The sequence below is a fragment of the Papaver somniferum genome, unplaced genomic scaffold (assembly GCF_003573695.1).
Source record: "Papaver somniferum cultivar HN1 unplaced genomic scaffold, ASM357369v1 unplaced-scaffold_131, whole genome shotgun sequence".
NCBI lineage: Eukaryota > Viridiplantae > Streptophyta > Magnoliopsida > Ranunculales > Papaveraceae > Papaver > Papaver somniferum.
The window spans coordinates 198,804-210,645 of record NW_020622270.1 but is presented as its reverse complement, the minus strand read 5'-3'; positions in this window follow the sequence as shown (position 1 = coordinate 210,645).

Genomic DNA, 11,842 nt, shown 5'->3' with positions numbered 1-11,842 from the left:
GAATTTCAGAATTTTTGCATGTGCTTAGGATCGGCTTGTATGGTTGTATTAGTTTTGCGCCGAATAAATGTTTCAATTCATAAGTCTAGATTCAGATTATTCGGTAGTATTAGGGTTGCGCCGAATATCATTGTTAAAATTTCATAAATTTTACAAGTGTATAGGATCGGCTTATTTATATGATATCATGTTGCGCCGAATACATGTTTGAGTTCATAATAGTAGATTCGGCTTATTCGACGGTATCAGTTGTGAGCCGAATATATAGGATCGGCTTATAATTGTTTTGTGGTATGAGCCGATCCACTCTCTGTGTAATCTAATAAAAATTTCAAGACATGATTCGGCTCATATGTGTTATTTCGGGTAAGCCGAGCCTTCTTATTTTCTTACAAGTTTTTGGCTTTCCAAATCTCTTTGTTGTTCGAATTAGTCTTATAACTTTCATACTTGTGTCGGGACCAATGCAGCTACAAAGAGGAAGAAGATGGAGGTAACACCTTCTACTTCTAATACTCCCGATCCTAGAGGAGGAGGTAAGAAAAAATTGGGAGCGTAAGGTAGAGGAGGAATTTTAGAAGAAGAAGTTGAACAAGTAAGAATTGAAAGACAAGAAGAAGGAATAGCTGAAGATGAAGAAGTTGATGATAATCAAGAAGTTCATCAAGAAACACAACCCCAAGGAAAACCCAAGAAAGACAAGAAAGGTAAGAAGGTGGCAGAACCCGAGAAAAAGAAGGACGATGATGATCGACGGATCACTGGTTTACACATTCCTGATGAAGATGACGTAATTACACCTCGATCAGATGGTTTGCCTCATGGTCTTCCGGAAGATGGAGGAAATGTGTTGATTGGTTATGCCGATCTTGGGCGAAGAAAATTTATGAGACTCCTGATCACAACCGTGCAGTCCGAGTATTGAGACACCAGAGGGCAGCAGAATGGAGTGTTGATGAAGAGGTTCCTGAGGTGATTGCTTACGTACAACGCAGTGCTTTATGGCCTATCATCAATTATGGACATAAGGAATATGATAGTGTGCCGGCCTCTGCATTTACCGAGCGCTTTTTTCCAGAAACTTACACATTTCAATTACCTTTTGGAGAGATGGCAATCACTCCTGATGAGGCTAGTAAGATTACAGGCGTTAAAGCAAGGGGTGTAAGTGTGGATGCTGGTTTTTATGACATGAGTTGGGATGAGCTATACAATTTGTACCTGGAATGCCTTGGTTGGGGTTCACAGAAAACTGAGTTGGAGTTTTGTCGATCAGTTAAAGATGTCGATACCGTTTGCATACCAGGTGGCAGAAATAAGAAGAATAAGAAGATCAAGTTGACTAAGTTGAAAAAGGAGTTTGAGAACAAAAAGGAAAGAGTTACACAAGGAAAGAGAACACAAAGGATTTTGAGTTGGAGTTTTATGGTACACTTTTATGGTACACTTTTTATTAAGTTTTAAGTACACTTTTATGGTGTTGCAAACACCTTTGCTTTTAGGTGCTGAACTTTGTTTTTAATGGTGCTGGGATTGGGTTATGGACACCTTCAATTTCATGTTTTAATGAATAGCTTAACAGTTATGCGCCGAATTTATAGAGTTCGGCTTATCCTCTAATGTTAGTTACGCGCCGAATCATTTGTCCTTCAGGTTCGGCTTTTTCTATAATTTGAGTTATAAGCCGAGCCTTAAAAATCATTATTGGTGTAACCCAGTATTGGTGTTCCTCAAGCATGATCAGGTTGATGTTCCTCAATTTCATTTTTTAGTGATCCTTGGTATCCTCGTGAATTATGTCTACTGGATCAGGTTAATTTTCCATGGGTCCAAGCACGATCTACAAAGAATATCACAAGGTTAAACACTAGAAAGGAATATAATAACAAGGTTCGGCGCATTCGATAATCACATTATGTGCCGAACTATAAACATTTACAGGTTTCGGCTTATACGATATCCTCAATATGTGCCGAACCACGAACAATATTTTAACCCAAAAATTAACAAATTCATGTTCGGCTCAGACGATAATCATATTATGTGCCGAACCTTGAACATAAGAGGTTTCGGCTGATACAATATTCTCCATATGTGCCGAACCAGTAACAATATTTCAACCCAGAAATTAAAAAATTCTGTTCGGCACATACGATTTTGGATATATAAGCCGAATTAATAATGATTCTATTCCGGGCTATTCAGGATGTTGTTCGGCTTACTATGAAACTTTCATATAAGCCGAACTAGTGTTTAGCAAAAGGGTTGGAATTGGAAATTATAGGTTCGGCGCATTCAGTAAACAGATTCAGTAAGCCGAACCGTTCATCAATTGGTAGATTCGGCTCGTAGATGTGAGCCGAACCTCAACCTGTTTCGCCGAACCATGATTCAAAAAACCTAACTTTTGATAATTGAGAGCTATAGAAGTGAGATTAAGTATAGTATATAAGTGTACCTGTGTATTAGAAGCATTGGGTCCCTCATCAATGTCTTCATCATCAGGATTTGGCTCATAAAAATCATCATCTTGAGTTTGTGTTTGAGTTTGAGCTTGAGTTTGAGTGGGTGTAAAATCATTCTCATAATCTAAGAAATCAGCCATTTCTGGATCATTGTTGTAGTTGATATGTATTTTCCTAGGTTTTTTAGATGAATGATGACCCTCCTCATCCTCCATTGAATCAAGAATTAGAATTTTCTCACTTTTTCCTTCTCTTTCTCTCCTTCTTAACCAAACCAAAACTTTGATTTTTTTTCCTCAAATTTTTCATCTAAACAACTCTTATAATTCTGAAAATTATTTTAATCACTAAACAAAATATTTAATCACTAATCAAGATTATTAACACTAATACGTAAAAGGCAGATTTGCCATTAAAAAAAATTGGGTTAAGGGGTTATCTGATTTTGCTATTTCACAACCTTTTTTGTCTTCATTCAATATGCCTTAGAAGATTTTGGTATGCCCAAAATTATAGTTCTCTATATTACCAACTTCTATTTCAGTCGCAAACACTTCTTAAATAACTGCCTGCACCTTAAACTACGACCCAGAAGAAAAAAAACAAGTAGTAACGTAGCTACAATAACCGCAATATCACTACATCACCAGAATATATTCAACAAACAATAAGTATTCGTCATTACCAATTTTACCCCTGATTGATTATAAAAGGACTTTCACTTTCTCTGCTTTCCCCCTCTCTCTGCGTTTCAGAATACTCTGTTTTCCTCTGTTTCAGAGAAGATCAAAACCTAAGAAAAACTCCATTGATGGCAGGATTAAAACCCAAAACTTAACTCATCTTTATTAAAAATTTAGTCTCTTTTAATCTACACATAAAACCCATATCTTAGAAAGACCTCTCAGTCAATCTCATTTCAAGAATCATCTTTCTTTGGATGATCATTGTCCATTCTTTGCACATTAGAAATTTATACGGAAATTCGACTCGTAGGTGTTTTTTCTGAGTAGTAATGGATCGTAATAAGAAAGAAGGGAAAGCTGGAGTAAAGGGTAATGAAGAGGAACAAAGGGAGGAAAATTCTGAAAGTTCTTCATCAATTGGAATAAATAGCGATGAAGAAATAATGGGTATTGAAGATGAGGGAGATGGTGGGAGTAGTGAAGTTCAGAGTAGTGCATTTGGTTCACTGAGTTCTTTAGATAGCGCTTTACCACGGAAGTAAGTACTGATTTTCTTGATTCTTGATTTAGGGGTGGCATTTGCCCCTCATTGGTTATTGCTGGCTTTAGAGTACAATTTCGTTTTGTTAATAGAGGATTAATGGTATTTTGTAGTTTTATGTTTTGTTTTGATTTTCTTGATTACTTCGATTCAAGAATCCTTTGATTTTGTGTAGTTTGGGCTTTATAGTGATTCAGAGAATAAATTTATTGAAATGAAGAACTGGGTTTCTGTAATTTAGAGAAATTTTAGTCAAAGATCGAATCTTTTTGTTAAATTTAGGTTTTAGATGAATTGGGTTACTAAATCTTGATTAGATTTTATTGAATTAGGGTTTAGCAGTGATTTGGTATTTCTATTGCACCCTGCATTTGCCCTCTGGAAGCCTACCTTGTATACTTCTGACGCTTGAGGTGTCTGACTGCAGTAGAAGCCTTTCTAAGTTTTACGATGGTCCATCGAGATCCTACACTAATCTCACAAAAGCTTGTGGTTCTGAATCTGTTAAAGACATAGCCAAACCAGATAATGCACACAACAGGAAACGCAAGAATGAAATCGCTCGCAATATGATGTTGGATACAAAGTCTTTGAAGAAAAGTGATGGTGAAGGAATAAGAAAAGGAGGTGAGATGTCATCATTAGAAACACCAACAAACACGAATCAAACAAGTCCTGCAATAGTGAGAATTTAGCTTCGTCTGCATCTCGACCTCTGCGTCATGTGCCTTCGCGTCTGGGAATCAAGTCATTACTCAGTCATGAGTCATCATCTTCTGCTAGTCAAATTGCTTCTACATTTACCCCTGGGTGGTCATCTTCCTCGTTGGCAGACTTACATGGTGTAGCTGCTGCTGATGAAAGCAATAGTAGCCTTAGGCGTGACAGCTGTTCTACAAGTTTCCAGTCTGCAACTGCTGCTGCTGCCAGTCATAATACCGGAAGGCCTGACAACTCTTTTACAGATTTACAGACCGCAGTTGCTGATGATGGTAGTGATCCTGACAGAAGGCTTAACAATTCTACAACCCCGAGTAATGAAGGAGTGGACACTTCACCAAAGGAACCACAAAACTAGCTAGCTGCCGCTACTCTTTTTAGCTTCAGCTTTCTCCCACTGCTGGTTCTTAGTTGCGTATCAAACAAACTATGAATGATGTGCCTGATATGATGTTGAAATCTCTCTCTGCCTCTAGGATATAATATAGAAATAGAACAATACTTACATGAGCTTCATACTTCTATTTTCTAGCTCAAATGAAGAACTGATACTTTCATTTTTCAAGTTCAATTGATTTACATGTTCAGTAAACAGAATGAAATAGTCGACGACTGCACGAAGTTGTATAATTAGTGCTTTATTGAATGTATTTTTGTTACTGAATGAATACAAACAAGTTTACATACCCTGGGCGTGGAGTACTTCAATGGATGTCAGTGTTTGACTCTTGCAAGACTGAACACCAGTGTTGGAATTGCTCAATATTTTACGCATCTGTCTGCGAGTTTCCTGTAGACAAATGGCAGAGCCTCTGGCTTTATGCGCCTCAGCAAACAGAGCGAAATAGTCGACGACTGTAACACGGATGTACTGACTCTTAAGTCTTGTTTTTGCTTATAAGATGAACGCCAGCATTGACTCCCTATGTGATTGCTGCATCCCTATGTGTCTGGACTTGGGAGGAGTTCAGACCTGACAAGAATTTTCTTGAGTAGCAGGAAGAAGTTTAGTCCTACTAGTATCAGTATATCTTCTGGTAGTAACTGCCAACCAGGTTTTCCAGGAGTGAACTCAAGTTTCTCCCAATCAATGATCCTCTGAGAATCCACTTATTAGTGACAAAACCCGTAGCTTGTCCCTAACGTTCACAATCTCGTCATTCTTCCTCACCTCCTTAAGCATACTTTCCTCCGCTGATCACTATGGTTCCCCCAGAACATTCTCCCTTCATCATAACTTCTATTGCTTTCCAACAAACCCGAATTACACAAACGTCTTCTTCTAGACACTTTCAGTTCAATCAAATCAAATTCACAACATTTGCATTCTAAGGGTTTTCCAGGCACATCTAATAACTAAATTCTGCACGACATTTCTTTCCACAAGCATCAACAGCCAACTAAGAATAACCAATTTTCGGATACACTAAACCAAAAGGAACAATACTAGAACCTAAGCTTATCACATCCGTGGAACGAAACCCCCACTCCTCCTTTTCAACATTTCTTCAAAATTAACACTAACATTATGTGCACCTATGTAACTTCCGTCTGACAAAGCTGGACCCTGAGACATCTTACCCATGATGGGTGAAGCCTGACTTAGTCCCCGTCAGGCATCTCCAGTCCATTTTACAGATTTAATTGGGGACTTGGAGCTTAACAGATGAGCCTATATCTACTCTTGATTAGGTTCTAGGAACTGCACACAAGCATATTCATGAGCAAATGGTGGGAACTCTACATCTGATCGCTCTACCTCAGCAAGTACAGAAAAGAATGCTGCCATAAAATCATACAACAGCTGAAATTAAAGATAACACTATACTTAACTTATGCTAATGCTTGCGTCAAGGTCAGATACTCTGGTGGTGCAGCCAACAAAGAGCAATTGATCAACCCAAATGAATTCATCAACTGAACGTGCTCCCAAATTTCTTCAAAATTAACACTAACCCAGCTCAAATATACTATCTCTACTAACAAACCCATCTCTTAAACTCCCAAATTTCTCACGAAACACATCACCCTTAATCTCAAAAAAACTAGACAATTCAAAAACAAGAATCAAATTTCTCTTCACAAATGAACAATCAACCATTCCAATCAAATCTTCATCTCCATCCTTATCCCAAGTATATCCTCCCTGACACATGAAGAAGATGTGAGCACAGAGAAAGGGGTTTTTGATCTCCCCCATTGATTAAGATGATCCTATCCCAAATCAATGAAGTGCATATACAAACTGCGAAATGAAAAATTGGGGGAACAATATTAGGTTATAGAATCGGAGTTACAGGATCTGGGCGGGGAAAAGTTAGGTTTTAGAATCGCGCTTACAGGTTTTAGAGGGGATTCGGATATGATGAAAATGAAGACCTGAGAGGATATGAAGATTCTGTCAGGAGTTCTTTTAAGTGAAAAATACTAGAACCCCTACTATATGGGTTCAATATATAGAAGCCCCACTAAATGGATCATATATTGTCAACTCCATACTTTCAGAAAATGATATTACTAGGCCCAAAACATCAAATTTTCTTCAGATCTGGCCCATAATCAATTATTATGAATTTTAATAATGGGAACACTACCCTTTAGTATGTATACAAGAGGAATATATCAGAAGATATTTCATTTCTTCATTCTCTTTCTCTCTCTTCTCCATCTCTTTCTCTCTCGGCTCCAGCGTTTCAGATCTGTGAAGAAGAAGAAGACGAATCGATCCAGTAGTTTTTGCAGCTGATCATCAGTTAATCTTCAAATATGAATCAATCATTCAATCGATTTCATTTGAATCTAGGTTTTAGTTGGTTTTTAAGCTGCATCAGGTTAGGTTTTCGTTGGATCGACTGTTTTTTTTGAAGATTTTGAATCGAATCTAAGTTTCAGTCGATTCGAAGCAGCAGAAATCATTTCCGATTAGGTTCATCATTCTTACTTTTCTTAGTTCGATTAATTCGATTAGGTTTTTGATTTTTATTTTGATTGATTCTGTTCATATATGAGAAGAAGAAGAACCTGATTTTTTTTTGAATCAATCGAAGATCTTTAATGTAGTTTTAACCCTAATTACTTACTTTTTATGCAGATTCAACAATGGAATTAAGAAGATCTTCAACAGCAGCAGAAATGAATTCGTCGTACGAGAAAATATCTGAAAATCAATAAGATTTCTCTCGTTTTTAATTGAAACAACAAGTTTTAAATCTAGGTATGCGTTTAGGATATTGTTGTTTCTGTTGTTTTTGTTGTTGTTGTTGACTTGTTTTTGTTTTTATTTTGCTTATCTCGCCTACACATCGTTTGATTGATGAATCTGTGGCAGTGTTGGTGGTGGATATGCAGGTTCTGGTGGAAGATGAGGAGGTTGTAGTGGTTGAGTTGGTGGTATTGGAGAAGTTTTGGAGGAGGATCTGAAGTCAGTGGTAAGTAAGATGATTCTTTCTTTCTTATTTGACATAACTTGCTTTATTTTCAACATTTTTTATGAATAAATGTATTTTGTGTACAAATTTATAGTAATATGACATGTTTTGTGTTGTTTCATTAATTTTGTATTCTGTGTACAAATTTATAGCAATACGACATGTTCTGTGTTGTTTCATTAATGTGTATGGATAGTTTGATACTTAGAAATTACTGTGCAAGTGTATGAGTCTTAGAATTCTGAAGCACAACATGTGTAACTTGCGTCTACACATCCAAATTTCATGTGTAACTTGCGTATACACATGTATAATTTGCGTATACACATGTGTAATTAGGAGTTACACATGTTAATTGAATGTGTAGCTTATAGTTACATATGTGTTTTCATTGAACTGCTGGATACACATGTCATATATGGATGTGTAATTCTCAGTTACACTAGTCAGGTGCATGTATAACTCCTAACTACACATGCTAAGCAAACAAAAGCACCCAATTGTTGAGACAAAAGCAATTGCAGGCACTTTCCTCCCCCCATTGCTCAGACATTACTTCCAAAACACCCAAGGTCTTATCTTCGTGTAATTGCTAGTTAGTGGTGGTGTTTTGGTATGAAGCTAAGAGGTTTAGTATGGATAATTTGTATTTGGAGTTAGTGTTGGTGTTTTGGTATGAAGCTTAGAGGTTTGGTATGGATGTTGGAGCTGTGTTAGACACTGTAAGTTGGATCTACTTTACATTCTGTTTGTCTTAGTGGTGGTGTTTTGGTATGAAATATATTTGTATGCACATCATGTTTTAAATATGGTATCCATCTATAATCTCATCTTTTATCGACTCTGAGAAGGATATCATGTGATTTCTATAACCATATCCTTGTTTATCAGTTTGCAGCTGTGTGTACTCTACGTGACAGTCTGCGTGTTTAACTAGCATTGGTAGACTATGGATGTGTAACTAGTAGTTACACATGCTAATTAAATGTGTAACTTATAGGTACACAAGCTAAATGGATGTGTATCTACTAGTTACACATGCTAATTAGATGTGTAACTATAAGTTACACATGCTAATTTGATGAGATATGCATATACAGTTCTTAGAAAATATTGAATGGTGCTGGCAATAATTTTGATTATTTTATTTGTTCCTGAATTTTTCTTTTGTAGTGGATTGACTACGTTAAACTACATAGAGCTTGCTTAATTGTATCAGAAGTGCAAGGATGAAGGTTTGTGTTTCGATTTTTAAATGCCAATACCTTTTGTTATTTTTCTGAAACTTTTACAAGTAATTCACTGGACTTGACTGATAGACTAGCTTTGGCACTTGATATCATCACATATATTGACATATTTAAACTGAACCAAGAATGATGTTCATGTGAAACTAATCCTTTTTTAGTTGTTTGCTCCTGGCCTGTAGTTGTATGTTTTATTTGATGTTTGTGAGTCTTCGTTAATATCTGAATAGGTACTTCCTTGGCCTTCTACAACTGAAGTATCTAGTATTCATGTATTGGAGGTGATTTGTATATGAGCATCTAGGAAGATTCTCATGATTTTGCTATATTCAGTTGTCAAATATACAAGTGTGGTGGTTGTGGTAGGAAGTGCAGGTGATGGTGCTTACAGAGTGATGGCTGGTGCTATACTGAAGAATGGTTGCAGCTGCTGGAGTGACTACCAGAGCCACCACACCTTATATGACATGTGTAACTGTTGATTACACATTTCATATGCATGTGTAACTCCAAATTACACATTTTATATGCATGTGTAACTCCAAATTACACATGCATTTTATGTGTACTAGTTGATTATACATGCTTGTTTATGAGTGTTTAGTTAGCTGATTATACATATGCAATGATTTGATGAAATTTGTAGTGGAAGGTATGCTGATCTTTTGTAATGAAATGGTACTGAACAGGTTATGGATGTGTTGATTTCAGAGTATGAAAGTTCATAGAGAGCTGTAGGAGTGTGCAAGTTGTACAGATGCAGATTTGGCATTGGTTTGTAATGAACGAGTACTGTTATTGCTATCATATAGCTCAGGTATGCACTGGTTGAAGAATCAGAATGGTTTGAGTTAATGATGCTCAGGTAGATGTATGTTAGGAGTTAACATTACATGTACTGGTGCAACTACACTTAAGACAGTGGTAATGGAATAGAGGAAATGAAGCTGGCTGGTGCTGAGATTTGTACTCAGTTGGTGTTGGTTGCAGTTGCAGGACATGGGTTCCGATGGAATTGATATGTGGTAAGTTATGGCCCGAGTCTGAGAACTCAATATTGCATGCTAGATGCATGTTAGAATAAACAGGTGCAGAGTTTCCAATGTATGTTGCTATTGCAGTGGATTTGTCAGGAATTGATGCTTGTAGAGAATGATGAAATAAGTCATGGTGGTAGCTGTAGGATAAATGTTGTTGAAAGTGTGCATAGTGTTGTGTAAATTTCAATTACACTAGATAGATGCATATGTAACTCCCAATTACACTAGACAGATACGTGTGTAACTAATGCTAAGAAATTATTGTAAATAAATCTTAAAGTGTGATACATGTATTTTTTTTGTGTTTACTTTTTTATGTCTATTTTTTTATGTGTAACTTCTTATTACACATGCCATATGGATGTGTAACCGTTGGATACACATGTTATATGCATGTGTAACTTCTGCTTACACATGTCGTACACATGTGTAACCCTTTCATGCCATACCCATGTGTAACTTCTGGATACACATGCTCGTTGCATGTGTAACTTCAGATTACACATCCATATATTATTGGTGGGAGGCAGTGGTCAGCGGTGGTGGCCGCCGACGACGGAGGTGGTGGTTGGTGGTGGTTTCTGCTGCTGCTGGTGGTCACTGGCGGAGGTGGTTGGCAGTGGTGGTTGGCGGTGGCGGTAGTTGGAGGTGGTGGTTGGTGGTGGTTTCGGTGGTGGTGGTCGGAGGCGCTGGTGGTCGCCGGCGGAGGTGGTTGTTGGTGGTGGTGGTTGGTGGTGTCGGTCGTCGGATGTGGTGGTTGGTGCGGCGGTCGTCGGAGGTGGTGGTTGGTGGTGGTGGCGGTCGTTAAAGATGGTTGTGACATCATGTTTAGTATATTTTAATATTTTGAGCTTAAATTTAAATTTTATATAATTTGGGGTTTGAAAATATAGAAAAGGGTATGGATGTCTTTTAATAACTCGGGCCTAGATTTAAACTTCTTTTAACTAGGGGCCTTATACTATGGGTTATCCATGGGTTGGGCCTTAGCCTAATTTTCCCTTCTTTTAAAAGGATTATTCGGGCACGGGCATGGGCACGGGCCTAAGGTATGTGCCTAAGGCTAAGATGTGTGCCTGTGTGGATTCAGATTTTAGAGAAGAATCCTATTATCCGGGCTGCGATAGGCGAGTTTTTGGGTTCACAAAATGAAAAAAATAGGACTACGAAGTCCATAAGAGCAATTTTGGTGTTGAGGTTCTCTATTCCCAATATATGGTTTTTTATTTGGAAATTTTATTGTGTGACGTACTGGGAGATCGAATTCTATTCAACAAAGTAGTTTACAATTGAGTTTCTCTGTAAAAGTAATCATGAACTCCATTTAACTGAAACTCGTTTTATAAAAACGTTTTATAAACGCAATTTTAATAACCTTCCACACTAGACGGGTTTATAAATCACTTCACAGTTTGAAAATATAATTAAAAAATGCGTTTAGTAATGGACGTTATTTAAGATTGCGCTTCATGTGATGGACTTTACAATAGCGTGATGTTATATTTGAGAATTGATGAAAAAGAATTTCATATATAGAAACTTCATTTGACAATATAAGATTTTGACAACAAGTATAGCTTTTGGCAACAATGTTACGGTTGCTCTAACCTGTACATATTCTCGGTTTGAATATGATTATAAAATTAATTAAAATGAAAAAATAGGATTATGAAATCCATAACTTGTATATATTCTCTATTCGAATTACAAAATTA